The sequence below is a fragment of the Macaca nemestrina genome, chromosome 18, assembly GCF_043159975.1.
Source record: "Macaca nemestrina isolate mMacNem1 chromosome 18, mMacNem.hap1, whole genome shotgun sequence".
Lineage (NCBI taxonomy): Eukaryota > Metazoa > Chordata > Mammalia > Primates > Cercopithecidae > Macaca > Macaca nemestrina.
The window spans coordinates 55,805,827-55,831,476 of record NC_092142.1 but is presented as its reverse complement, the minus strand read 5'-3'; the positions used below and the strand labels follow the sequence as shown (position 1 = coordinate 55,831,476).

Genomic DNA, 25,650 nt, shown 5'->3' with positions numbered 1-25,650 from the left:
AAGGTTATTAGCCAGGGTCTTTCCTATTATTGAGATGAAAAAAAGGGCAACAGGAGCAGTTTGGGGAGGGTAATGAAGGGGAGCTTCCTAGCCCTCTCTTGGCATGTTTAATTTGAGTTGCCTATCATCCATCTCAGCGGAGATATTAAGTGGGTGGCTGGATAAAGGTCAGGGGTGAGGCCAGCAATGGAAATATAAATAAGGAATCTGTTAGCCTCTGATATGTAGGTATTTAATGCTATGAGATCACCATCAATGAAAATAAAAATATTGCAAACACAAATGCACAAAGGAAGATTTAAAGAAAAAAAATAAAGAAGAAAAGCTAGGATGACCGAGGATACCCTCCCACATCCCCCGGAAAGAATACAAAAAGGTGATCCTCGCTTTTGCTGAAAGACAACTCGGTCAAAACAAAGATTAAATAAATAAAACCTCCTTCTCACGTCTAGCAGAAGGGCAAACCCAGACCAGAGACTCTGTCAACGGGTCTTTCACACTTTCACCAAGGACCCATGGGGCCGGCCCCATAATTTTTCCAAAAGACAGCCAGTGAACTTGGGCTTCGCCTTTGCAGAGGACGGGATGGAGTAAGCACAGAGAAGGGTGGGCCACCCCTGGGTTCCAACCACTAGCATCCTCTTGGATGTACAAAAGGTAAGCCAAGGGTTGGGAGAAGTTGCACTCGCCCCAAAGACCCCTTCCCTCGCAGGGCAATGCCTCTCTAGAGGGTATGTCCACGAGGGGTAGGCGAGCAGGCAGGGCACGGTCAGGAAGGTAAGCAGGCAGGCATTGTGGCGCAGGCTTAGGAAGGGTGGGCTCGCGGGGCACTAGGTGGAGGTGAGGGCAGGGGCGTGGCGCGAGGGCGCCACAGTGGGAAAGGGGGAGTCGGGAGGCCTAGGTTCTGCATTCAGAAAGTGGGCGAATGAAAGGCACACCCAGGGGTGCAGCCCGACTCTTTCTGGGGCGGCTCGACAACGCGTTGTGTCGCCGGCGTCAGGCGTGCCCGGCTGCCATGAGGAGAACAGGAAGTGTGAGCGGCGGGGCTCCGAGCGTGGGTACGGCGCTCCACCCAGTCACGGGGTCCTGGGTTCAAGGACAAGCCCAGGGTCGGAAGAACGCGACCAGACACACCCTTACCTTGTACTACAGCCGTCTCCGCCGCTCAGGTGCCGGCTTGAGGACGCGGCTGCCGCTTCTCGCGCCGCTCTACCCCGCTTCCTGATTGGCCAAGGCCGGCTGCTCCCAGAAGCCCTCGCGCGGCGCGCCGCCAAATGAACTTTATGGAGACCCGTGGGGAAGGACAAGAACAGGGGCGGGGCCGGGGGCGGGACGAAGGCAGGGCCTTGGGCCAAACCGTCACCCCTGGGCCACAGGCAGCCGCAGACCTCACCTTTCCCACTTGGTTAGAGTCGGCTCTGCCGGGAGAAAGCGATTCCAGAATTCCCTAAGTTAAAGGAATTTCTTACTCCTTGACCGCCATCCAAGGGCCAAGCCCTAGTCTAGGAGCTGGGAACACAGTGGCGACCACGACAGACAAGATCGCTGCCCTCACTGAGTTCCCAGGCTGGCAGGGGAAACAAAATATAATAAATAAGTAACTGCAGTTCACAAGAAGAGCTATGAAGAAAAAACAGGGTAATGGGAGAGAGAATGCTTGGATGTTGAAGGGAGGCCTTTCTGAGATGGTGACATCTTGAGCTGAATAAAGAAGGATGAGAAAGGATGGGGCTTGCAAAGTTCCGGCTTCAAAGAATTCCAAGCGGAGGGAACAAGAGTGAAGTCTCCAGGGGAAGCCAGCTTAGTGTTTGGAGACTAGAAAGAAGGGGTGTGTGGCTGGAAGATGGTGAGCAGGGACAAGTTGGGTCAGACTCATCCATAGACTGGATGGCTTACACACAACAGAAATTTATTTCTCACAGTTCTAGAAGCTGGGAAGCCCTAGATTAAAGCACCCGCAGATTCAGTGTCTGCTGAGGGCCTGCCTCCTAATTCATAAATAGCACTTGATATGGTTTGGCTCTGTGTCCTCACCCAAATCTCACCTTGAATTATAATCCCCATAATCTCCACATGTCAAGGGTGAGACCAGGTGGAGGTAACCAGATCATGGGGGGCAGTTTCTGGCATGCTGTTCTCGCGATAGTAAGTCTCATGCGATCTGGTGGTTTCATAAGCGTCTGGCATTTCCCCTGCTTGCACTCATTGTCTCTCTTGCCGCCCTGTGAGCAGGTGCCTTCCACCATAATTGTAAGTTTCCTGAGGACTCCCCAACCACGCGGAACTGTGAGTCAATTAAACCTCGTTTCTTTTTAAATGACCTGGTCTCAGGTATTTCTTCACAGCAGCATGAGAACAGACTAATATAGCACTCTTCTCCCTGTAACCACACACAGAAGAAGGGTGAGGGGATCTCTCCAATATTTCTTTTATAAGGGCTCTAATTCCATTCATGAGGGCTTCACTCTCATGGCCCAGTCACCTACCAAAGTCCTCACCTCTTAATACCATCTCAATGGGGGGCAGAGTTTCAACATATAAATTTGAAGGGGGAGGACACAAACATTAAGAAGTCTATAGCAACTAGTGTCCAGCTTTGTTTATTTTTAATACCTCACACCGGCATATTGTGAGTTCTCTATAAATAATTGGTGCTGATTAACAACATGTATGAATGTGGCCTTTGCCCTGAAGCTATTAAATATGTAACCAGACTCTGCTGTGATCAGAGAATATCCACAGAGATAATAATATCTTGCATCTGAATAATGTTTTATACTTTTACCTTGCTTTTCTTTTATGTAAAAAAAAAAAAAAACAACTTTTAATGACATAGACAAATGCTTGTGCAACATTGCCAGATGAAAATCCAGGACACTTGCCTTTTACAGCTGAGTATTTCTACATTGTAAAACCCAGCAATTCAACTCCTAGATATATGCCCTAGAGAAACTCTTACACATATGTACAAGGGTTATAAGCAAGAATCTTCATAGCAGCACAGTTCATATTAGCAAAAAACTTGAAACAATCCAAATATCTGTTAACCAAAAAAAAAAAGGATAAATAAATTGTGGGATATTATGCAATGGAGCATTACACAGCAGTGAAAAAGGAGTGTGCTTCACCCACAGATACACCATGGATGAATCTTGGAAACGTAATGTTAAATGGAAAAAGTGGCCGGACACAGTGGCTCACACCTGTAATCTCAGCACTTTGGGAGGCTGAGACAAGAGGGTAGCTTGAACCTCAGAGTTCAGGACCAGCCTGGGCAACATGGTGAAACCCTGTCTCTACAAAAAATACAAAAAAATTGGCTGGGTGTGGTAGTGTGCAGCTGTAGTCCCAGCTACTGGGGAGGCTGAGGTGGGCGGATCACCTGAGCCCAGGAGATCAAGGCTGCAGTGAGCTGTGGTCATGCCACTACACTCCAGCCCAGCCTGTGCAACAGAGTGAGACCTCATCTCAAAAAACCTTGCAGTTTTCCAGATGGTCTTCCCATATACCTTCCTATCCCCAGAGATAACCACAATCTGACATTTCATATTTATCATTCCAATGTTTTATAGTTTTATCACAAATGTATCTGTGCATAAACAATATATTATTTGCATTTTTTGGTTTGTTTGTTTTTTGTTTTTAAGAGAACTGGGTGCATTGGCTCACTCCTGTAATCCCAGCACTTTGGGAGGTCAAGGTGGGAGGATCACTTGAGCCTTGAAGTTCCAAGACCAGCCTGGGCAATGCAGTGAGACCCCCATCCCTACAATAATAATAATAATAATAGTAAGCCAGGGATGGTAACTGATGGTTGTAGTCCCAGCTACTCAGGAGGCTGAGGCAGGAGAATCACTTGAGCCCAGGAGGTGGAGGTTGCAGTGAGCTGTGATCACACCACTGCACTCAGCCTGGGCTACAGGACAAGATCCTGTCTCAAAATTAAATAAATAAACACACAAGAGACAAAGAAAGAGGATATCAAAATATGACCAAGTGGGAATGACATCTCTCCTGGCTGAGGAACCACAAATGAGTCCTTAAAAGCTAGTGTACTTTTCAAGGTTTCTGCAATGAAATGACCATGCATAATTCCCGCAATCAGAAAAAATACACTAAAACTGAGTTGGTTGGTTTTGTTTTGTTTGCACAGAGTTATAACCAACATCAGCTTCCCAATATTTGCCCAGGTATATGATTCAAAGAAGTTCCTTTGAGGATTCTGAACTCACCTCTAATGCCATTCCTTGAGCTATCGTCTCGTCCAAATGCCACAGAGACAGGAGTTTTTATCTCCTGGTGGCAAGATCTGTAACCGAGCAATTTCTGGAGCTGTTTCTGTCTGTCAATTAATTACATAGCTTAGAAGAGCTTTTCTTTTTTTTTTTTTGAGATGGAGTCTTGCTCTGTCGCCCAGGCTGGAGTACAGGGGTGCGATCTTGGCTCACTGAAACCCCCGCCTCCTGGGTTCAAGCAATTCTCCTGCCTCAGCCTCCCGAGTAGCTGGGATTACAGGTGCCCGCCACCATGTCTGGTTAATTTTTATTTTAGTAGAGACAGGGTTTCACAATGTTGGCCAGGCTGATCTTGAACTCCTGACCTCATGATCCACTCACCTTGGCCTTCCAAAGTGCTGGGATTACAGGCATGAGCCACCATGCCTTGCCAGAAGAGCTTTCTTAAACATCACTTTATCTGAGCTCAGAATCTTTCAAGAGCCTTTGCCTTGAGAATTGTTCTGAGATGTGCCCCAGAGCCCCTGCAAAGCCCCTTTCTCAGAGGTGGGGATTTTCAAGCTCTTTCCTACTTAAAAGGGAGCTGGGTGGTGGCAGAGAGTTCTTACCTTCCCTCATTTAGTCCTACTGGGTCCCAAACATTTAAAAGAATCCTGTTTTTCAAAGGAAGTCTCTGATGGAACTCTGTATTGTAACACAGATTTTGCATGTCTTCTACACATACCAAGTGTATAACTCTACCTTTTTTGGCTGCATGATCATATCAAACAAACACAGGCCTTTGTACTCTCATCCGGTTAAATTGTGCTTTTGAATATTCTTAGTCTTCAGATGAACTCATTGAGTATATGGGATGTGCATTCAATGCACTATACCGTATTACCAGACAGTTGCTCTCTAATGAGACATCTTTTAACACTGACTCCCCTGTGGCGCGTTCCTGCCCCAAATCTCAGTCCCTGTGTTTTGATTGGTGGCATGTGACTCAGGCATAGCCAATCAGAGCAGAGTACTACAGTACCCTGGCCACGGGCACTGGTCCAGGACCTGGTTTATAACCCAACAGGGTCAAGAAAATGCACTCTTAAGATGTTCTGCTCAGACGGTTCTCTTTATGACTGGAATAAATTAGAACTGTGAAGATGTTTTTGTAGGCATTATTCCTTTACAATTTTGTTTGTTTGTTTGTTTTGAGACAGAGTCATACTCTGTTGCCCAGGCTGGAGTGCAGTGGCACAGTCTTGGCTTGTAAACTCCGCCTCTCAGGTTCAGGTGATTCTTGTGCGTCAGCTTCCCTAGTTGCTTGGATTACAGGTGTGTGCCACCACGCCCAGCTAATTTTTGTATTTTTAGTAGAGATGGGTTTTCACCATGTTGGCCAGGCTGGTCTGGAACTCCTGACCTCAAGTGACCTGCCCTCCTTGGCCTCTCAAAGTGCTGGGGTTACAGGTATGAGCCGCCATGCCCGTCCTGTTCAATTGTTTATTATCCACAAGGGAAGAATTTGTCTGGGAAGGAAGAAAATACAGAAGAAAGCAATGTAGTGATGGAGAGAGAGCCTGTACTCAAGTGACATTGTGACACAGCTTCTGGATCAAGCTGTGCCTAAAGCTAACCCTATCCCTGGAATGTTTTGTTGCATGACCCAGAAAATTTTATTTTTTGCTCAGTTTCACTGAGGTTTTACATCACTTGCAATCAAAATAATCCTGAAGGATTCAGGTATTACTTGAGCCCTTATAGCATCTCATCTAACATGCTTGCTATAAGGTCAATAGGCCAGAATTCAGTAAGCTTAATTCAGTAAGCTTTTCCCAATCGAATTGCTTTCCCATCACATGCAATATAGGGAGGCATTTTCCACAATGTCAAGAAGAATGCTTTCACCATCAGATTACATTTTATTCTATCCATTAACAAAATAATATTAAACAGCTCTATTTACAAAGAAGCCGAGAAAGTTTTATTTTCATGTTCGTTGCATTTTGTTCCAAAATGACATTGTAACTTGGCAGGGAATACAGAATTATATTGCATGGTTTTGTTTCTGTGTAAGTTTGATCAAGACAATGGTCAATTTTTATTATTAAAAAGATGAGACTTTTGGATACATGGCATTATAAATTTGCTTGAACCCACAGAATGTACAACACCAAGAGTAAACCCTAATGTAAACTACAGACTGGGTGATCATGATGCATCAACATGGGCTCATCAGTTGTAAGAAATGTACCACTCTGGTGGGGGATGTTGGTAATGAGAGAGGCTAGGCATGTGTACAGGCAGAGGGTATGTGAAAAATCTCTGTACCTTTGGCTCAATTTTGCTGTGCTCCTAAAACTGTTGTAAAAAAAAGTCTATTAAAACATTTTTTAAAGTAAGGCTCAGCTGGGCACAGTGGCTCATGCCTGTAATCCCAGCACTTTGGGAGGCTGAGGCAGGCGGATCACTTGAGGTCAGGAGTTCGAGACCAGCCTGGCCAACATGGTGAAACCCTGTCTCTACTAAAAATACAAAAATTTGGCTGGGCACGGGGGCTCACACCTGTAATCCCAGCACTTTGGGAGGCTGAGATGGGCGTATCACGTGGCAAGAGATTGAAACTATCCTGGTCAACATGCTGAAACCCCATCTCTACTAAAAATACAAAAATTAGCTGGGTGTGGTGGCGCGTGCCTCTAGTCCCAGCTACTTGGGAGGCTGAGGCAGGAGAAGCGCTTGAACCCAGGAGGCCGAGGTTGCAGCGAGCCAAGATCATGCCACTGCACTCCAGCCTGGTGACAGAGCAAGGCTCTGTCTCAAAATAAATAAATAAATAAAAATACAAAAATTAGTTCGGGTGGTGAGCTCCTGTGATCCCAGCTACTCAGGAGGCTGAGGCAGGAGAATTGTTTGGACGTAGGAGGCAGAGATTGCAGTGAGCCGAGATAGCACCCTTGTGCTCCAGCCTGGGCGACAGAGCAAGACTCCATTTCAAATAAAAAATAAAAATGATTTATTGTTCTCTCATGACTTTATGGGGAAAGGGCCTCCATCTGACCTCCTTTCATTTAGTCTCTTGAAAAATATTTGTTGAGTGCTGCTATGTGCTGAGTGCTGGGGATTCAGAACGAATGAAATTGACGGGATCCCTGGCCCCATGGAGTTCACATTCTAATACGGCAAACACACAATAAACAAATGAACAGATTTCAGGGAAGGTTAATTTCAGGGAGTGAGAAGCCTGTATGTAAAAAAATAGAAAGGGCCAGGGGCAGTGGCTCATGCCTGTAATCCCAGCACTTTGGGAGGCTAAGGTTGGGGATCACTTGAGCTCAGGAGTTCAAGACCAGCCTGGGCAACATGGCTAATCGTCATCTCTACAAAACATACAAAAATTAGCCAGGTGTGGTGGCACGTGCCTGTAGACCCAGCTACTTGGGGGGCTGAGGTGGGAGGATCACGTGAGACCAGGAGGTCGAGGCTACAGTGAGCTATGATTGAGCCACTGCACTCCAGCCTAGGCGAGAGAGCGAGACCTTGTCTCAAGAAGAAAAAAAAAAAATTGAAAGTGTAGCTGAGGACAGTGGGTGCTGCTTCAGCTGGGGAAGTAATGAAGGACCTCTCTGAAGAGGTGGCATTTGAGCAGAGACCTGGATTCCCAAAGGAGCAGCCATGTGGAGCTATGCAGGGTCAGCAAGCGTCAAGGCCTCTGGAACAGACAGGATTTCAAAACACAACTTCTACTTACCACCAAATCAAACAAACACACCAAAACCAGAAAACTCCAGGTGTCTTCACTGGTGAATTATTTCAAATATTTAAGGAAGAAATAATACGAATCTTACATAAACTCTTCCAGAGAACAGAAAAAATAAGAACACTTGTCAACTAGTTCAATGAGACTGGCACAACCTTGATTCCAAAACCTGACAGGACCTTACAAGAAAGAAATAGAAGAACAGCCCTACTAAACATAAAGGCAAAAATCTGAAATAAAATATTGAGAAACCAAATCTAGCAATATAGCAAAAGGATAATACATCAGGATCATATGAAGAATTTTTTTTTTTTTACCAAGAATGTAACATTAGAAAATGTATGTAATTCTCCACACTAACAACATAAATGAGAAAAATAAATGTTTATCTTAATAGATGCCAATAAAAAGCATTTAATACAATTCAACATGTATTTATGGTAAAAACTTTTAGCAAACTAGGGATAGATGGGAACTTAATCTGATGCAGGGTATCTATAAAAAACTTTCAGCAAATATCACTTAGTGGAAAAATATAAATATTTCTCCTAAAGTCGTATAAACATAACAAAGATGTCAGCTGTTACCATTTATATTCAACATTGTATTAGAGGTCTTAGCCAGTGCAGTAGGCAAGAAGGAGAAATAGTCGGTATAAAGATTGGCAAGAAAAAAATAAAATCACCATCATGGATAGATGACAGGAATACATAAGAAGAAAATCCAAAATAATCTACAGACAAAATATTGAAATCAATTAATGAAGTTAGCAAGGCTGTAGAAAACAGGTCAATATACAAAAATTAATTATATTTCTATATATTTATGGAAAACAACTGGAAAATGAACATTTTAAATGATACCATTTGCATTAGCATAAAAATCGTATAAATAGGATTAAACCTCACAAAAAGATGTACAAGATTTTGATGCTAAAAACTACAAGGCATTAATGAGAGCAATTGAAGAAGACCTAAATAAATGTTGAGATAAGCCAAGTTTTTGGATTGAAGACTCAAGATGCCAGTTCTCCCCAAAGTGATTTATGGATTCAATGCAATCCCAACCATAATCCTAGCATATTTTTAATGGAAATTGACAAGCTGATTCTAAAATTTATCTAAAAATGCAAAAGGCCAAAAACATTCTTTTCAGAAATTCTTAAAGAAGAAAATGTGGGAGAGGGACTTATGCCTCAAGATGCCAAGACTTATTTAAAAGCTGTCATAATTTAAAAAGGATGATCTTGGCAAAAGAATGAATAAACCAATGAAACAGAATAGAGAGCCCAGAGACAGACCCACACTTATATAATTACCTGATTTTTTAAAAAGTAACTCAGGGAGAGAAAAGATTCTATTTTCAATAAGTGGTATTGAATCTCTTGGCTCTATAAAAATTTTAAAAAGAACAGCAGCATTCATCTCATCCCTACCTCACACCATATACCAACAATGAATTCCAGATGGCTTATAGACCGGAATGTGAAAAAAAAAAGAAAGTACAATAAGCTTTCTTAAAGATAAGATAATAGACTTAATGACCTAGAGGTTCTGGGGGTTGGCAAACATTTCTTAAACAAGACACTAATCATTAACCATAAGGAAAAGACTGATAAATTAGATGGAACTGAGAGAGTGAAAAGGCAAACCGCTGGAAGAAATTTGCAATACACTTATCTAACTAAGACTCATATCTAGACTATATAGAGAACTCTTATAAATCAAGAAGAAAAAGACAGATCCTGTTAGAAATGGGTAAAAACCTAAAGAGGTATTTCACAAAAGAGGATATGTGATGGTTAAATTGTATGTGTCAATTTGACTGGGCTATGGAATGCCCAGACATTTCATCAAATATTATTCTGAGTGTGTCTGGGGGGGTGTTTCTGGATGAGATTAACATGTGCATGGATAGACTGAGTAAACCAGATTGCCCTCCTTAATGCAGGTGGGCCACATCCAATCAGTTGAAGGCCTGAGAAAAATGCAAAGGCTGAGTAACGGAGGATTCCTTCCACCTATCTTTAAGCTGGAACATGGGTTTGTTTTTGTTTTTTTTTTTCTGTCTTTCAACTCAAACTGAAACATCAGCTCTTCCTGGGTCTTGAGACTGTCAGACTGGGACTGGAACTCACCAACCACTCTTCTAGGTCCTGGATCTCCAGCTTGATGACTGCAGATCTTGAGACTTGTCAACCTTCATAATTGTGTTAGATTGATCTATCTATCTGTCTATCTATGCACACACATCTGATTGGTTGTATTTCTCTGGATAACCCTGACTAATACAATATCTGAATTGCCAATAATATATGCAAGATGCTTAACACAATTGGTCATCAGGATAATGAGAATTAAATCCATAATGAAAAACCACTACATATCTATCAGACCAGAATAACTAGATACTTTACAGAGGATACTTTCATAAAATAAAATGCACTTGTTTTAAGAATACACTTAGATATGTTTAGTACATGTACATATCTGTGTGACCATCACCACAATCAAGATGTAGAACATTTCCATCATCCTGGTGTTTCCCTCATGTCCCTTTGCAGTCAATGCCTGTTGGCTAAATTTCATGTAAATGGAATCACCCTTTATCTTTTGTGTCTGGCTTATTTTGCTCAGCATCATGTTTTTTTTATGTTGTCCATGTTGATGTCTGTATCAATAGTTCATTCCTTTTTATTGATGAGTAGAATTCATTATATGCATATACCACATTTTATTTATCCATTCATCTTTGTTTTGTTTTGTTTTTTGAGACAGAATCTTGCTCTGTGGCCCAGGCTAGAGTGCAGTGGTATGATCTCGGCTCACTGCAACCTCCGCCTCCCGGGTTCAAGCGATTCTCCTGCCTCAGCTTCCCAAGTAGCTGGGATTACAGGTGTGCGCCACCACACCCCAGTAATTTTTGTATTTTTAGTAGAGACGAGGTTTTGCCATGTTGGCCAGGCTGGTCTTGAACTCCTGACCTCAAGTGATCCACCCACCTCGGCCTCCTAAAGTGCTGGAATTACAGGCGTGAGCCACCACTCCCAGCTTATCCATTCATTTTAATGGATGTCTGGGGTTATTTCCAGTTTTTGGCTATGAGAAATAAAGCTGCTGTGAAAATTCTTGTACAAATTTTTGTGTAAACATATGTTTTCATTTCCCTTGAATAAATACCTAGCAATGGAAATTCTGGGTCATATGACACATATATTTAACTTTATAAGAAAATGCCAAATTATTTTCTCAATGGGTTGTATCATTCTCACCAGGAGCAATGTATGAGTTCCTGTTGCTCCAATCTTTGCTCACAGTTGATATTGTCAGTTTTTTTCTTTATTTGAGGCATTCTAATAGACGTGCAGAGTATCTCATTGTGGTTTTGGTTTTCATTTTCCTGACAACTAATGATGTTGAGAAAATGGCTATGCTTTAAAACTGACAATACTAACTGTCCAAGAGGTTGTGGAGGAACTGGGACCATCATATGCAGCCGAGGGTTTATAAATAGGGACAACCACTTTGGAAAACTGGCAAAATATATTAAAACTAAATATACACATACTCTATGACCTAGTACATCTATCTATCTATCTATCTATCTATCATCTATCTTCAGCATAAATGTGTACATATTTTCATTAAAAGCCATATACACCAATGTTCATAGCACCACTATTTGTACTAGCCCAACAGTGGAAACAACCCGGAAGTCCATTAACAGAAGAAGTGATAAATCATGTTGTGGTCATATAATAAAATAATTCAGGAACAAAAAAGAATAAACTCCATCCGCAAGCAACAACATGAGTGAATCTTGCAGACATAATGGCATACAAAAAAAGCTGGACACAAAAGTATAATTTCATTTATATAGAGTTCAAGTAAGGAAAAACTAAACTATGGTGACAGATGTCAGGACAGTGATTATCATGAAGTAGGGAGTGGTTGTTGCCTGGGAAGGGGAATGAAGGAAACTTCTGAGATCTCTTAATGTTCTATTTCTTAATCTGGATGCTGAGTGCTGGATGTATTCACTTTTTAAAAATTCATTGAGCTGCACATTTAAGATTTGTGCACTTTACCATACATATATTATTAATTATGCTACAATAAAAAAACCTGGCATGTGGTTCATGGAAGGAAAGCAAGAAATATTTCTTAAGTAACAGACAGAATCCAGCTCCACTAATTGTTACCCCCTATCTTGAGCTGCTGCTGCCAGAGACGATTTCTTAGTGGGGAGTCACAAATTACATAAAGCTTGGTGAACTGTGGCTGAGTGATCAGCAATATTCTTCAAAATTCATTAAAAGCTTTGGTTAGGCAAAGTGGCTCACATCTGTAATCCCAGCACTTTGGGAGGCCGAGGCAGGCAGATCACTTGAGGTCAGGAGTTCGAGACCAGCCTGGCCAAAGTGATGAAACCCCGTCTCTACTAAAAATACAAAAATTAACTGGCATGGTGGCACGCACCTGTAGTCTCAGCTCTCAGGAGGCTGAAGCAGAAGAATCACTTGAACCCAGGAGGTGAAGGTTATAGTGAGTCAAGATTGTGCCACTGCACTGTGGCCTGGGTAACAGAGTGAGACTCTACCTTAATTTAAAAAAAAAAAAAAAAAAAAAAGTCATTAAAAGCTTAAAAGGGAAGCCTCTTACTTTGCCCTTCAGATGGGTTTTCATGTCAGCGGCACAGAAGGTGACTTGACATTATCCAGGATAGCAAATGGGCTTTCTCTAGAACACCAACCCCTGGCGATTGGTTGAGATTGTGGGAAGCCAAGGGTTAAGGATACTGAGAGCAAATCCCAAGTCCAGGCTCAGTGGAGGAAGTCCGGGACCATTTGATCTGCCAGTCGGGATGTTTGAGCTGCAAACAACCAGTTTGAAATTGGCCTAAACAGTAAGAAAATGTATTAGCCCAACTAATTAGAAGTCCAGTGGTAAGGTGAGTGTCAGGTTGGTCGATTCAGCAACTCCCCAATCTTTCCATCTCTCTGCTCTGCCATCCTCAGTATACTGCCCCCATCTTGGGGGCAGTAAAGATGTTTCTGGTCAAAAAAGGTGGACAGCTCCTACCCTGTAAAATGGATCGTAATTATTAGGCTCTGTCAGCACTCCTGACAGATATGTGGGACTTAAAGGTATTCTCTCCTGCTGGGATCTGTTAAAGAGTAGACAAGAAAGGCTTGCAGTGAGCCAAGATCATGCCATGGCACTCCAGCCTGGGGGACAGAGCGAGACTCCATTAAAAAAAAAAAAAAGAAGAAGACAAGGAAGGAAAGATAAAACAAAAAAAAAAGAAAGACCACAGCAATCACTAATTAAGCACAAACTGTGTGCAATGCCCTGTGCTAAGGTCTCTACAAGATTTTTCCCATTTAACCCTCACAATGACTCTCAGAGAGGGATGCTATAGAGAGCCCTGTTTTACAGATGCAGAAAATGAGGCTAGAGGGCCTCAGTATTTCAAGGCCGTGTAGCAAGCCCAGTGCAGAACAATGATTCAAACAAGACTCAGACCCATGCTTTGTATTAATCCCAACACTACCTCTCCTCCCTCAGAGTAACAGTGATATCCCCTACATTGTAGAGGGAGCCACAGTTTAAAGTTAACAAGCATAATAAAGATCTAGAGCAACTAGAGTTCTCACAACTTTCTGGAGGGAATATAAAATTACACACCTATGGCTGGATGCCATGGCTCACTCCTGTAATCCTAGCACTTTGGGAGGCCAAGGTGGGTGGATCATTTCAGCCCAGGAGTTCAAAAGCAGTTTGGGTAACATAGTGAAACCCTGTCTCTACAAAAAATGCAAAAACTAGCCAGATGTGGTGGTGTGCACCTGTAGTCCCAGCTACTTGGAAGGCTAAGGTGGGAGGATCACCTGAGCACAGGGAGTCAAGGTTGCAGTGAGCCATGATTGTGCCACTGCACTCCCGCCTGGGCAACAGAGCAAGACCCTGTTAAAACAAAACAAAACAAAACAAAACAAAACACACACACACACACACACACAAACCACAATGGCTTTGGAAAACTAGCAATTTCTAAGAATGTTAAACACATACCTACCCTATGACTCGGGTGTTCTACTCCTGGGTTATTTGCCCAAGGGAAATTAAAACACATGCACACAAAAATACTTGTACAAAAATGTTCATAGCAGTGTTGAAATATGCTCCTGGCTAACAGACAAAATGGACTTCCCATGGCAAACTGAGGTACTCGAAGTTAAAACAGAATCAGGCAATGATCGAGCAGTCACATACTCTGTGATCTCAGAAAGATGTAAAAGTGTCACAGGACCTCCTTTTCTACACTCAAATCAAACTAGTGCCTGTTTTCAGTGAGAAGATAAACTGCCCCTCCCCCCACTGAGCCTTTCGAAAGAAACCTTTGATAGAGACTTCTGGTTCAGGGCTTAGAAACCAACCAATCAGGGCTCAACTTTTTTTTTTTTTTTTTTTTTTTTTTTGGTGAGATAGAGTCTTGCTCTGTTGCCCAGGCTGGAATGCACTGTCGCAATCTTGGCCAACTGCAACCTCCACCTCCTGGATTCAAGCGATTTTCCTGCCGCAGCCTCCTGAGTAGCTGGGATTACAGGTGCGCACCATCACGCCTGGCTAATTTTTATATTTTTAGTGAAGACGGAGTTTCACCATTTTGGCCAGGCTCATCACAAACTCCTGACTTCAAGTGACCTGCCCGCCTGGGCCTCCCAAAGTGCTGGGATTACAGGTGTGAGCCACTACGCCCAGTTTAGGACTGGACTATTTTGACTAATCAGAACTGAACCAGTTTGAATCCTTCATTTGTATAAGCAGACCTAATTGAGAACCAGGGTGAGAATTTTCCCTACTGAAGCCAGCTCTACCTTTATTCTTCCCAGAGTAAGATTTCACTTATGCTGAAGACTGAGCCTCCACATTCTACAGATTGTTTTCCATATAGAGAGAGAATAAAGCTCTCCCTCTTCCTCTGCCGATCTCATGGTCTTTTGTTAACGGCAGCTTTATTCATAATAATCTCAAACTGGAAACAATTCAGATGTCTACCCACAGGAGAAAAATTGATAAACAAACTGGGATAGCCACCCAGTGGAACACTACTCAGCAATGGAAAGGAACATACCACTGACTGCTGCACCAATAAAAATGAATCCCCAAAACCTATGTCAATTGAAAGTCAGACATGAAAGAATACATATTATAAGATTGTACTTATCTCAATTTCAAGAACAAGCAAGCTCATCTCTAGCGATAGAGGTGAGAATAATTGTTCATTGGAACTATGGGCCAGGAAAGAGCACAGGAAACTTTTTGGAGTGTCAGAAGTATTCCATATCTTGAGCTGAGTAGCAACACAGGAGTATACATATGCAAAAAATTTACTTATTTATCTATTTGTGTATTTATTTAATGTATTTTTTTTGAAATAGGGTCTCACTCTGTCACCCAGGCTGGAGTGCAGTGGTACGATCTTATCTCACTGCAACCTCCGCCTCCCCAGCTCAAGCTAACCTCCCACCTCAGCCTCCCAAGTAGCTGGGACTACAGGTGCAGGTCACCACGCCCAGCTAATTTTTGTATTTTTTGTAGAGACAAGGTTTCACCATGTCACCCAGGCTGATCTCCAACTCCTGGACTCAAACGATCTGCCCGCCTCAGCCTCCCAAAGTGCTAGGATTACAGGGCAGGTGCCAGTAGGCATGGCCATAAAAATTTATTAAGCTGTACACTTAAGATTTGTGCATTTTACTGGATGTAATTATTTCTCAAAAATTTTAGATTAGGGAAAAATTGATCAACAGCTATTACTCCACTTGAGCCTTGCAACAACTTAGGAGTAACCAGGGCAGAGTTTATCATCATTATGTATCCTATAGGGAACCTAAGCCTCAAGGGGATTGAATGACTTTCCCAAGTCATGTAAGGAGAGAGTGGCAGACCGGGGCTTGCACTCAAGTCTTCGGAAATCCATGCCAGTCTGGATGCAGTGACTCATGCCTGTAATCCCAGCACTTTGGGAGGCCAAGGCAGGTGGATCACTTGAGGTCAGGAGTTTGAGACCAGCTTGGCCAATATGGTGAAACCCCATCTCTACTAAAAATACAAAAATCAGCCAGGTGTGGTGGTGTGTGACTGTAGTCCCAGCTACTCGGGAGGCTGAGGCACGAGAATTACTTGAACCCAGGAGGCGGAGGTTGCAGTGAGATGAGATTACATCACTGCACTCCAGTGTGGGCGACAGAGTGAGACTCTGCCTCAAAAAAAAAAAAAAAAAAGAAAGAAAGAAAGAAAAAGAAAAAAGAAAGAAAGAAAGAAAAAAAAAATCAAGGGCAGTTCTTTTTATCTTAAGAAAGCCTCCAAGGTGAATTTAGAGCCCTTAGTTAACTCTGTTAAGGAATTATCCAGAGAAGTCCTTACATGGATATTCCTGCCGGCTTTCTGAATTGAGATTGGAATGAATCCCACACACATTAATCAGCAGCAGCTGACTATCAGATGACATTGTCAAGGTGGTAGGTTTTTTTTTCAACATCTGGTTGTTCTATTTGTTATTAAACATACTGACTGTTGAATGAGAAAAATCCCCATCCTACACATCTCTCCATTGCTGCTGTTTAAAAACAGCTTTGCCTACATCTATCAACTTTGTTTATGTCAAATTGCGCAATTTGTCACTGATGCTGAATTTGCCAAAAGAAAAGTGAATTTGATTGACAAGGCCCAAGGGCTTCTCTCTCTTCCTTTTCAACATTCCAGATGTTTAAAAAAGTTGGATCCACCCACAGGAAGGCTCATCTGGGGGTGAAAAATGTACCAAAGGAGGTTGGGGGAGATGGTTTCGGTTTTTGTAGAAACTTTGCCTCCAAGAGACCCCATCTTCTTGATTGGTTCAAATTACCCTCCAATTTTAATTGCTGCCTTTCAATGGAGCCATCTGTTTCAAGGCCCATCTGTCAAGGGCTCTCTTGTGGTTGATTATTAAATGTATTTGCAGCTGGAGTTTCAAGAAAAAAAAACTTAAATGATAAAAGAAAAGTGTCCCCAAGAGTGAAAGTAGAAAACAGAAACGGACTTGTAGCTATCGCCACTCTTAGAAATCAGAGGACTTAGGCCAGGCACGGTGGCTCACACCTGTAATCCCAACAGTTTGGGAGGCTGAAGGGGGTGGATTACTTGAGGTCAGGAGTTTGAGACCAGCCTGGCCAACATGGTGAAACCCCATCTCTAATAAAAATACAAAAATTAGCTTGGCGTGGTAGTGGGCACCTGTAATCCCAGCTACTCGGGAGGTTAGGGCATGAGAATTGCTTGAACCTGGGAGGCAGAGGTTGCAGTGAGCTGAGATCACACCACTGCACTCCAGCCTGAGTGACAGAGAGAGACTCTGTCTCAAAAACAAATATATATATATATGTGTGTGTGTGTGTGTGTAATATATATGTGTGTGTGTGTATATATATATATAAAAAAATAGAGAGAGAGAGAGAAAGAAAAAAATAAAGAAAGGAAGAGAGAAATCAGAAAACTTAGTCCTTCTCTGTAAACCCAGAAGAAAATTAATTATCAGCAAACAAGTATGGCGAACAGTAGTGAATACGGCTGGCTTTGAGGCCTTCCAACACCCTTCTTTGGTAACTATACCAAGAACCTCTCCCCATTTACTTTCCAGGGATTTACTTCTTTTACATTGTGGGTATTCTTATGGGGATAATAGTGGCCTATCATGAAGGGTTGTTATAAGGATTGAGCTACTTAATATATGTGAAAGATTTAGAACAGAGTTTTGCATATGGTAGGTGCTCAGTAAGTGTTAACCATTTTATTTTTGGCAAGACCGGTGGCCCCAGTACTCTAGAATTGAGTAGAGGTCTCCTCACCCACCAGTGCAAAGCTGTCAAGTACCCTACATACATCATAAAAAGTTGCAATTTTTTATTTTTATTATATAGAGACATGGTCTTGCTCTGTTATCCAGGCTGGAGTGCAGTCATAGCTAACTGTAACCTCGAACTCCTGGGCTCAAACAATCCTCCTGCCTCAGTCTCTGGAGTAGTTAGGACTATGGGCACATACCACCATGCCCAGTTATTTAAAAAGAATTGTTCAGATGGGGTCTTACTATGTTGCCCAGGTTGGTCTCAAACTCCCTCAAGTTATCCTTCCGTGTCCGCTTCCCAAAGGCCTGGGATTACAGGTGCAATTTTTGTTTTGTGCATAAATTTCACTAGAATGGAAGCCCTTGAAGGCTTTGTGTCCATTAGTGGGTGTTCAGTGAATCTCAGTTTAAAAAGGTCCTGAATGACCTGCCAGGAGACCCTCAGAATGGAGGCTCCAGTCACCCAAGTTATCCAGTTGCTTGAAGGCAGAGTCTTAACTCAAATTTGACCCAAACTGGGGCTAACACTGGCATGTGTGGCATAGCAGGGAAGACCAGCTCCTATACATGACCCCTCTTGGGGGTCTGCCAGTACAGCTGTTCTGTAATGTTACTGTCTAGATCTTATCAGCCTTGAGGGATAAGACTGTGCCCAATGCTGGCCACTGGGCAGAACTCAGACTTCAGTAAACCAACACCACAGTTCTGAAAACCGTGGAACACACAAGCTGGAGGCTGTAGCCCCCTGGTTGATGGCTGTCTTAGAGGTCTCATTCTTTTTTAGAATAGGTAATAATTTTTAAAAATCTGAAAAAGTCAAACAAAAAGTCAGGAAAAAGGATGCACAGGCAAAAACCAAACTTTCTTTATTCGTCTGGCTGACAATGTTGTAATTTTTTTTCATGGAAAAATAAGTTTACATGCCTTTTTAATCCCTAAGTGTCTTCACAGCATTTACTCTTTGTAATGTATTTGATTTTGTATTATGAGAAGTCTGATTTTTAGTTTCATGGTTCAGTTAAAACTGGGAAGTGTGTGGCCAGGTGTGGTGGCTCATGCCTGTAATCTTGGCACTTTGGGAGGCCAAGGAAGGAGGATTGCTTGAAGCCAGGAGTTCAAGACAAGCTTGGGCAACATAGTGAGACTCGTCTCTATAAAAAAAATGTTTTAAAATTAGCTGGGTGTAGTGGCATATGCCTGTAGTCCTGGCTACATGGAAGGCTCAAGCAGGAAGATTCCGTGGCCCAAGGAAGTTGGGGCTGCAATGAGCTGAGATCGTGCCACTGGACTCCAGCCTGGGTGACAGAGGGAGACACTGTCTCAAAAAAAAAAAAATCAACCTCTCTATTTTGTTTTTCCTGAAATTAATTACCACAAATAAAATGAAAATAGTTCACTTCAAGCAAAGCCCTGTGTAGAATAAACCATTACTACACGTGTGCGATGAATAAAAGAAATACAACAATCCGAACAGAACAGGAATAACTTCTATGCTGTGGGTTTGGCTGGGCATGGCTTAGCCCATTGTTTCGTTACACCTGTTGACAACAATGACATTTATAGAGGCTGTAGGGAACTAGTTAGGCCTTTTTGGCTTGTTTTTGTCTTGCCCTTCTACATTCTGCCATGTGAGGAGACAGTGTCCAAGGTGCCATCTTGGAGCAAAAACCAAACCTTCACCAAACACTGAACCTGTTAGCACGTTAATCTTTGTCTTCCCAACCGCTCCAGAACTGTAAGAAATAAAGTTCTATTATTTATAAATTACACTGTTTGTGGTATGCAGTCATAGCAGCACAAACAAGCTAAGCATCCATTAACAAAAACCAAAAAGTTGATTTTCCCTATCCCCTCACAGGAATAGCAGCCAGGTGTAGAAATTAGACTTCAATTCAGCTATGTAAAGAAACAAAAAACAATGGTGACAATAATGCCAAAACTTAGTGGCTTGAACAAGATAAGACATTATTTTTGTCACATGAGAGAAGTCTGAAGAGAAACCATCTAGGCCAGGTGGTGGCTTCAGTCATCAAGAACCCGGCCACCTACATTGCTACTCCCCCATTCTTAGCATCCTGCCTCAGTCTCCAAGATGGTTGCTGGATCTCCAGCCATTATGCTCTTGTTCCAGCCATTAGGAAACAGGACAGGGACCAGAAGGGGCGCCTCGTCCCTTTCAAGGATACATTCCTAAAGTTTTACATCCACTTCCACTTACAAATCATCGGACAAAACAGTCACATGGCCACTCTTGGCTGCCAGATAGTCTGGGAAATGTAGTTTTGGCTGTATGTCTGTGTCCCAGACACTTATCAGGTTCTTATTACTAAGAGGAAGAGGGGATAGATAGTAGGGCAAACCCATTGTCTCTAACCCACAATTTCTTGGTTCTTAAATTCTGGGTTTCTTGTTCTATGTGGCAGGTGTGTGTGTGTGTGTGTGTGTGTGTGTGTATGCACACGCACTCAAAGGCATGTATGTTAGGGGAAATGGTGTCAACCAGGGCAAAAAAAAAAAAAAAAAAAAAAAAAAGCCAGTAGTGCTTCATTATCTGAGACCAATGGCCCTCAAATTTTAGTGCATAACAGAATTACTTGAGAAGTTTGTTAAAAAATATAAATCGTCAGTAGGCAAATATTCTTAGAAAACTAGCACTAAACAAAAGAGACAAAATGATAAACTGGTCCTCAGGAAAAATAAAAACTTCTGATAATCAAAAGATATCGTTAAGAAAATGAAAAGTGTGGCCGAGTGCTGTAGCTCACGCCTGTAATCCCAGCACTTTGGGAGGCCGAGGCAGGCGGATCACTTGAAGTCAGGAGTTCATGACCAGCCTGGCCAAGATGGTGAAACCCTGCCTCTACTAAAAATACAAAAATTAACCAGATGCTGTGGTGTGTGCCTGTAATCCCATCTACTCAGGAAGCTGAGGCAGAAGAATGGCTTGAAACTGGGAGGCAGAGGTTGCAGTGAGCTGAGATCGTGCCACTGCAGTCCAGCCTGGGCGACAGAGTGAGACTCCATCTAAAAAAAAAAAAAGAAAATGAAAAGGGCAGCTTTCTTTGTGCAGCAAGCAGCATGTTGGTCTCATAAGCTGAAGAAAATGAAAAGACAAGACATAGATTAAAAGGACATCTTCTCAACATACATATATGACAAAGGACAGGTATCCAAAATATACAAAGAACTCCTGCAAATTAATAATTAAAAAGACAACCTGACTTTTTTAATGGGCAAAAGATTTGAATAGGCACTTCATAAAATACAATACAAAAATACCAATGAACACATGAAAAAACAGTCCACATCAGTAGTCATCAGGGAAATCTAAGTTAAAGCCACAGTGAATAACACTTCACACCCAGTAGAATGGCCACAATTTAAAAGCCTGACAATAGCAAGTGTTGGTGGGAATGTGAAGCAACTGGACCTCCCATATTCTGCCCGTGGGGGGTGTAAAATACTACAACCACTTTAGAATAGGCCGGGCACTGTGGCTCATGCCTGTAATCCCAGCACTTTGGGAGGCTGAGGCGGGCAGATCATGAGGTCAAGAGATCGAGACCATCCTGGCCAACATGGTAAAACCCTGTCTCTACTAAAAATACAAAAATTAGCTGGGCGTGGTGGCACGTGCCTGTAACCCCAGCTACTCAGGAGGCTGAGGCAGGAGAATCGTTTGAACTCAGGAGGTGGAGGTTGCAGTGAGCCGAGATCACACCACTGCACTCCAGCCTGGCGACAGAGCAAGACTCCATCTGAAAAAAAAAAAAAAAAGAAAGAAAGAAAAAGAAAAAAGAATACTGTTTGGCAGATTCTAATAGAGCCCCAGCAATTCCACTTCTTGGTGTCTATCCAGGAGAAATAAAAGCACAAGTCCACAAAATGACTTGCACAAGAATGCTTATAGCAGCTTTATTCATAATATCCCCAAACTGGAAACAACCTAAATGTCCATGAAAGAAGAATGGATCAACAAACTGTGATACATGCATACAATGTAATACTACTTAGAGATATGAAAGAACAAACTCATGACACATACAACCATATGGATGGATTTCAAAAACATTGGGTTGAGTAAAAGAAACCAGAACAAAAAAGTACACACTCTCTGATTCCATTTACATGAAGTTCAGGAACAGGCAAAACTAATATGGGATAGAAATCACAACAGTGCTTTCTGGTCAGGGAGGGGTGGGGTATCGACTGGCGGGGAGATGAGGGAACTTTCTAGGGTGATGACATGTTCTAGATCTTGAATGAGGTATGGGTTACATGGTGGTATACGTTTGTCAAAACTAGTCAAACTGCCATTAAGATTTGTGCATTTTAGCCGGGCATGGTGGCTAACACCTGTAATCCCAGCACTTTGGGAGGCTTAGGCGGGTGGATCACCTGAGGTCAGGAGTTCAAGACCAGCCTGGCAAATATGGGGAAACCCCATCTCTACTAAAAATACAAAAACTAGCCAGGAGTGGTGGTGTGCACTGGTAATCCCAGCTACTCAGGAGGCTGAGGAAGAAGAATTGCTTGAACCCGGGAGGGCGAAGTTGTAGTGAGCCGAGATTGCACCACTGTACTCCAGCCTGGGTGACAGGGTGAGACTCCACCTTGGGGGGGAAAAAAAAAAAATATATATATATATATACACACACACACACACACACACACACACACACATATCTATATCTATCTATATATCTATATATGCATATATTTCTGCATTTTATCAAATGTTACTGTAATTTTACCCCCAAATATCTGTGTATGCGGGTGCGGTGGCTCATGCCTATAATCCCAGCACTTTGGGAGGCCGAGGGAGCAGATCACTTGAGGACAGGAGGTGGAGACCAGCCTGACCAACATGACGAAACCCTGTCTCTACTAAAAATACAAAAAACTAGCCAGGTGTGGTGGCATGCTATTATAGTCCCAGCTACTTGGGAGGCTGAGGCAGGAGAATTGCTTGAACCCGGGAGGCAGAGTTGCAGTAAGGCAAGATCACGCCACTGCACTTCAGCCTGGGTGACAGAGCGAGACTCCATCTAAAAAAAAAAAAATTCTGTGTGTGTGTGTGTGTGTGTGTGTGTGTATAAATTGTTAGCCCTGAGCTCAGAGATGGTGACTAATGAGATGGGGGAATTGACATTTTGGGGCATTTTTATTACCCCTCCTTCCCTGGGGAATTTTGATGTAAGTAGACAGAATGTACAGGGGTTGCTCACGCTGGGGAGGAAGGTGTGGATAAGCGTGGCTCTGATGAGAGTGGTTCTCTAAAATCTGGAGGACCACAAGGTCTTGGGTCTGCTGCACACTGCCCTGAAGGAGGCTCTCAGATACAGCTGGTACCAGAATGTCTGGGGACACTGGTGCCTATTACTGGGGTCTTGGGGGAGTAGACTTGGGGGGGTCATTGTGGAGGCTGGTGGTCAGTGGTGAGGGTGGCTGGGAGGGCATCTTTGTGGCCTGCTGAGAGCAGCTGCGGCCAATGGCCAGCCCCAAAGCAGCTTGCTTGTGCAGCAGGATACCTGGTGACAACAGTGTCTGGGCTAGTAATCACAGTCATGGGTGACACTAGTGAGCACTTCATCAATGCTAAGTTTTACATGTATTTACTCATTTCATTATTCCCATTTTATGGATGAGAAAACTAAAAATCCAGGGGGGTTAAGCAACTTGCCTACCTCACACAACTAGTAGCAGAGCCAGGATTTTAACCCAGACAGTTTCAGGTCCTTACCCTCTGGGCTGGCCTTCCCCCTCCACTGCCCCTTGACACCCTCACTTTTCTGAACATTGGACTCATCCCTGTAGCTGGAGGTAGAGGATGGAAACTCAAAAGATGATAGAAGATTAAAAAAACAAGATGATTGAGGTTGGACTTCTCAAAGCCTGGGTGAGTGGGAAGCCACAACTGCCTGCAGGGCCAACCTGGTATTGTAAATGATTAAAGCGGCAGGTGTGATGCATTAGGGAATGGTGTGGCCTGTGGCAGGACTGCTTTAAAGGGGGTGGCCATTACTGAGATGTGCCCTTCAGACCATGCAGAAACGATGGCCCAGGGCTCCAGAAGATCTAGGTTTTTTAAGATTTTGATTTTTGTAGCCCATGTTGCAGAAAAATAAAACATATCTGTGGGTGTGCTGTAGCACGGGGTGATGGCAATGTCTGCTCTCCTCTCCCTCCGGGGTAATCTGCACCAGGATGGGCAGCAGGCCAGTGACCTTCAGAGGCCCAGGCCTTTGAAGGATGAGAGTGCTTAGCCCTCTGTGAACCCACTCTCCCCTGCACCTTGAGCCAGGGTTTTCTGAGACTGCTCTCCTGCCTGCATGCCCCCATCTCCTAACAAACAGGAGCTCCATCTCAGACTCGAACGATCCTCTGCCAGGTCTCTCCTTTGTTTTGTCCAAAAGCCTACACATCTGCCAAAGTTCAGGGTTATCTCCCCTCCACCTTTCCCTTTGTCTCCAGCCACCTTTCTACTGACTGATTTTGTTGTTGTTGTTTCTTTTTATAATTCCATTTGGGCTATCATGCGGCCCTATCTTCCATCTCATTCCACATCAAGCTGCAGCCTGAGCTTGGGCATTTGTGGGCTTTGCAGCCAGATATGAACAGAAGACAGACTCATTTCCGGCTGCCTGCTTCTCCAACCCCAAATCTCCCAGTTTGATCCAAGAGCTCTGAAGATTTGCCTTCACCTTGCACCCCCCAGATGCTTCTTTATAAGCCTTGCTTGTAAATAGGTGTCAGTCAGGGTCTTACTGTGCAGGATGTGGGCGTGTGGGTGCTCCAGATCCCCCCACCAGCTGTCACCATCCTCCTGCTGCTGCCAGTGCGTCCCTTGAGGATGCCTGGCAGGTTACACCCCACCCCAGGGGCAAATGGTGACTGACAACAGAACAAGCGCTCACCCCCTTGCCCCACAGCAGGACAGTTCAGTGGGAGGAATTTGTTCTAGAGCACCCTGGATCAGGTTGAGGCTTTCCCCTTCCATATTCGGCTTCCTTTGCTCCTCTAATAAGTCACGCGTGTGGAGCCGTAAGGAGCTTTTAAGAAAAGCTTTTTTCTTTTAAGAAAATTGGAAATGAGCTTAGCTGGCAAGAACAGACACAGGGGTAGAGGGGAGTGAATGTTCTGAGAAATAGGGTCAACTGCAAACAACTCACTAGCACCCAAACATCCTGTTGCAAGAATTCAACTCACTGCCCACCTGCCCCCAAGCTTCTTGTCTGCAAGCCTTTAGCCCAGGCAGCATGACCTCATAAAGTCCGCTGCAGCCCCTGCCTTTTTGTAGACAGCATTCCCTCTGCTGTGTTGCTCGTTGCTCCGTTGCAACACATCTCCTGCTTTTCTCTAATAAACCTACCTTTCTTTCCCCACAACTGTCTTGGTAAATTCCTTCATCACCTGTGACACTGCCCCTAGGCAGCCAGTTGTTTGTTTGTCTGTTTGTTTTGAGACAGAGTCTTGCTCTGTTACCCAGGCTGGAATTCAGTGGTGCCATCTCAGCTCACTGCAACCTCTGCCTCCCAGGTTCAAGCAATTCTCCTGCCTCAGCCTCCTGAGTAGCTGGGATGACAGGCATCCACAACCACGCCCGGCTAGTTTTTGTATTTTTAGTAGAGATGGGGTTTTACCATGTTGGCCAGGCTGGTCTCAAACTCCTGCCCTCAAGTGATCTGCCCGCCTCGGACTCCCAGAGTGCTGGGATTACAGACGTGAGCCAACATGCCCAGCTAGCCCCCAGGCAGTCGTTGACCATGATAACATGCACCTGAA

At 43.5% G+C, this 25,650-nt stretch overlaps 1 protein-coding gene and 1 long non-coding RNA gene across 2 annotated transcripts in view; one reads left to right on the top strand and one right to left on the bottom strand.

The window, feature by feature from the left end:
- Window positions 1-1,294, bottom strand: part of LOC105494044 (nucleoporin 93) — a 113,636-nt gene extending 112,342 nt beyond the window's left edge. The window contains exon 1 of the mRNA XM_011762142.3: window positions 1,141-1,294. The gene's annotated coding sequence lies outside the window, so the exon portion shown is untranslated. The remainder of the gene's footprint in view (window positions 1-1,140) is intronic.
- Window positions 1,295-1,316: 22 nt separating this feature from the next.
- Window positions 1,317-25,248, top strand: LOC139359888 (uncharacterized). Its single transcript, XR_011616499.1, has 3 exons — window positions 1,317-1,846; window positions 23,683-23,764; window positions 24,437-25,248. It is a non-coding gene; the product is annotated as an uncharacterized lncRNA (long non-coding RNA).
- Window positions 25,249-25,650: the final 402 nt, after the last annotated feature.